We start from the raw sequence: 4,709 nt of genomic DNA, 5'->3' as shown, positions 1-4,709 counted from the left end.
CACTTAATTCTTTTTCGCATTCCACACTTGATCTTACAAATAAGATCTTACATTTATACCATACCCTAAGACCAATTTTAGTAGGTCGGCTCTACAAGATATTATAATAAAACATTTTACATACAATATAATATCCGATGCAATAACCGATTAAACATGTCGGCTTAATGCATTTACAACAATAATAAGTCATCTCCATAGCATGCCATGCTGATCTGGAAAAGATAAACCTGCCGATGTAACCCTAGATAACTTGGACCTATTTGTCAGTATAAGCAAATATGCAAATATGAATGTACCAATGATTATTTCTTCAAAACAAGGTGTCCAGATGATGTCTTCGACATTACCAAGTGTCTTCCATATTATTCCAGGTACCAGTGAACAATATATCCTGTCGGTGTACCATATACCAGTAACTGTTGCACAATTTACTGCTTGCCGGTGAATGTTGCTGGATCTCCAAAGTAGGTGTATTAGTAGGTGTTGACATCAATGACAAAACCATACCAAAATACCAACAAAATCACCTCTCTTCAAAAGTGATATAATCACTCCAAGTTTCCTTGTAAGATTAGTCTTAGTCATGTAGGTTAACTCAATTGGGTTATGTGGTTGTTGCACAAAGGGAATTTGTTGGTTTTTCCTCAAAGTTCATCTAAAAGTATAGTATCTAATTCCTAAAGGCACTAATGTAACTTCCAATAGCACAACATTTGTAATAATGATTCCAAAAATGAAAATCCCACTAGATTATTAATCTAATCTAACACAAATTACAAATTGAGATAAAAAAAATGATGGTACTGTATATATGCATTGATTATAGAAATTTGAATAAGAATATCATAAAGAATACATATCATATTAAACCATTTAATCCATGCAAATTTGAAAATGATGGTACTATAAAGAATACATATCATATTAAACCACTTAATCCATAAAGAATACATATCATATCAAACCACTTAATCCATGCAAATTTGGACCAAAATGTTATTCTCCTATCTATTAAACCACTTAATCCATGCAAATTTGAAAATGATGGTACTATATATATGCATTGGTTATAGAAATTTGAATAAGAATATCATAAAGAATACATATCATACTCCTAGATTAGTTGTAGGGAGTGGTTTACTTTTTTTTAAAGATTCGAGATCAAAATATAGCCAAATTTATATGAAATATGAAGAGCTATAAAAGAAATATTTCATGTGTCATGGAAACTTTAAGTTTATGGTCATGCCCTTCGAACTTGTGAATTCTCAAAGTCCAAAGAGCATGACCAAAACTAGTCGAAAGTTTTGAGATATTTTATTTTTCTAGTGTTTGAATCTAAAATCAAGGAGAAAGTTTCGAAATATATTCATGATACTCCACTAGTAGGACACAAAATAAGATATGTTTGTTGTCATATTAGAGAGTGTATGATTTGCTAACAAAATAAGGGGGAGCAGATTTTGTCAAGATAACTACTTCAACCACAATTGATTCCTAAGCAAAAATGAGAGAGCATATTCATATCCATTTCATTGTAGGCCTTCCCAAGGTACATGATTGCATTTATGTTATTGTTGATAATTTGACCAATTAGACACATTTTATTGCTACCAGTTCACATTTGAAGGCATTTCAAGTTATATATATATATATATATATATATATATATATATATATATATATTAGCAAGATATTCATATTACACATATTACCTATGAACATTGTCAGGATAAGGATAGTATATTTATTAGTTCTTTTTGGAAATACCTTTTTTATTTGATAGGTACAAAACTCACACCAAGTACTAGCTACCATCTACAAACTAATAGTTAAATAGAGTTAGTGAATAAGTAGATTGAGGGGTAATTGAGGATTTATGTTTCAAATTTGCATGGATTAAGTGGTTTAATAGATAGGAGAGCGTTGTTATAACACTTCCCTCTATATGCCCATTGGTATGTCACACTTAAAAGCTCTATGTATATAGAATACACTTTTTAGTTGATTTGTTATGGATAGATAGTATAATGCTTGCAATATGTGACTTGATTGAACGTAGTCAAGATATATTGAGGTCACTTGATGATCAATTGTAAAAAGAATAAAATCAACAAAAAAATTATGAAAAGAAAGAAATATAATAGGAGACATTTTAAAGTGAGTGATATGGTTTTCCTAAGATTGCAAGCATACAGACAATCTTTCATCAAGAATAGTGGTGCATAAAAACTCAAGCCTAGATTTTATAGACCTTACAAGATTTTGAGGAAAATGGGAGAAGTGGCATATGAACTATAACTTCTACAATGAATTAAAGTTAAAAATGTCTTCCATGTTTCATGCTTAGAAAATGTACTTGGTTTGTATATTGTCTCTACATTTGATTTGCCTCCTTTAGATGATGAAGCAAAACTTAATTTTCTTCCTAAAGTTGTGATTGATACCAAGGTGAAAAACTCAAGAAGGAGAACTATCATTGAAGATTTGGTTCAATGGAACAACTTTCCCATTGATGATGCTATGTAGGAAGTACTTGTTCAAATTTTGGAGCATCCAAATTTTTCATTGCTTGGAGAGAATAATTTTTGGAACATAGAGGAATTGTCGTTTCCCCTTTCAAATTAATCTAATTCAAGTAATTAATAGCCCAATTTCAATATTTCTTTAGCTAAGATAAATTAATAAGAAAATAATCATTTTAATATTTCTTTATACTCACGATGGTTTAATATTTTGAATAATTTTTGAAGCATTTGAATATTATAATTTAATAATTAGTTTTCTCCAAATGAAATGTTGGATTTCTTGAGAGACTTCTAACGTGGTCAAATGCCAAAAAATACATTCTATGACGGGTATGAAAGGTTGTCAATCAGGTATATCGAGGTGTAAGAGTGGGCTTATTTGTATGAAATGGCAAAGACCAATAGTTAGTTGTGGATTGCGGGCTTTTTCTCAGACTACAACCTTTTAACAATCATTTATTAAGCAACAGAAAGAGTATAATGTCTAACACACATTATATCATACTTTGAGCTAATCCACAAATTTGGAGCAAGGAATTACTGCCTTCTAAGGTTCACCTAGTTCGAAGGCATCCATCCTCAGAAATGTGGAGAAATCAAAATCTTTCGAGCTGGGCGGACCCAAACAATGCACACAAAAACTTTTGTCTCAATTCCCAAACAACTGGGAATACACCCACATGAATAAATTCAAAACACACATGGAGACATGCAGGCTTTCTTGCCTTCTATTAAACTGGTTGAAGATTACATAATATAAACTGTAAACTAACTACTGATTACAAATCTACAGGCAGCGATCAGGAGCTGCTCTGTTCTACACAAAATGGAGCTTCTCTGAACTCACTACAAATCTGATTTTTTTACTTGGAGCTACACACAGTCAGGGGCAATCAGGAATGACCTCTTCTTAACTGATAAGCTATACACTGACACCTATAGACTGCTGCTGTAACTTCTATTCTCTGCACTTCTCTTTCATTGATCTGCTGATCTGCACTTCACTCTGTGCTTCTTTTTTCTAACTTACTGATTGGAGAATGTTCGCCCTTTTTGTCACTTTTCTGTCCATTCAAAATTCCCCCAGAATTCCAATTTTAAAATACTCAGCTACCACATTAATTCCTCTACTGTCTGCAGTTCACGTCTGGAGCAGATGGGTGAAAATCCCAACCAAATCTTCTCTAGGCTGTCTTGCTTCAGCTCTCTCTCTTCTGAGAGGTAGGTGGGGAGATATCTGTTGGGGGCTGTCTAGTGGCCAGGACAATAAATTCCAACGAAGAAAAGTCCTAGACATGCAAATCCCATTACAGGTGGATGATTTGGAGGTGGATGGAGAAGAGAACCCAACCTCGAAGCATTGATTGCAGAATATGTTTTCCAAGGAAGGGCATGTTATGCCCCTAACCCTTGGTACTGATTACTGTTTTAATCTTTTAATTATGTACATTTGGGATGTGGAGTAGCTGACATGTGGACTACCTTAGGTTAGTTGTCAATGTATTTTTTACATTTTTTCTCTTGTTCGGTTGGCCTAGTAAAGGGCTAATGGTTATTACCAAATCGTAAGTTGGATGTAAATAGTAAGAGGTCTCTTGCAAGAAATCATTAGAGAATGTGATTGAAGTATTTAGATTGCTCTGTAGAAGTGGCATTGCTAACAGACGTTTTGTCTATCTTCAGTACTCATCTTCTGTTTGAAATCCTTGCTTCATTGCCTTTGAGATTGTCCTCTGCTATATTCTCTTTGGTTATTGTCCTAATGTAGTGTTGTGTGATGTAGAATATCAGTTACTTTTGCATAGTTGATTTAGACATTTTTTTAAATGGATTTTCCTCAGATTTACAAAGTCAAAATATATACGGCCTAGAAAGGATGGGATGAAAGTTTTCTTGAAGACCATCAGTTTAACTCTAAAGTTGGGCTAAAGGTCTCTTCTGTAGTTAATCTACTTGGATGGATGAGATGGAGACATATCACTTGGTTGAAATCACTTGTACCCTATTCGAACCATAGACAAGATAAGTTTTAGGAAACAACTTTTCTTCAATAGAATAATAAGGAAAGATTTCATTTAGTAATTTCATTTGAGCTTCTTTGATTACCTTTTTATAGTTAGATTTGTATTGTATAGATACATATTAGTTATACATGAATCTATGGAATCTTACATTTGT

The sequence above is a fragment of the Cryptomeria japonica genome, chromosome 6 (genome assembly GCF_030272615.1).
Source record: "Cryptomeria japonica chromosome 6, Sugi_1.0, whole genome shotgun sequence".
In the NCBI taxonomy this organism is placed as follows: domain Eukaryota; kingdom Viridiplantae; phylum Streptophyta; class Pinopsida; order Cupressales; family Cupressaceae; genus Cryptomeria; species Cryptomeria japonica.
Note: the sequence above shows the minus strand (reverse complement) of the source record.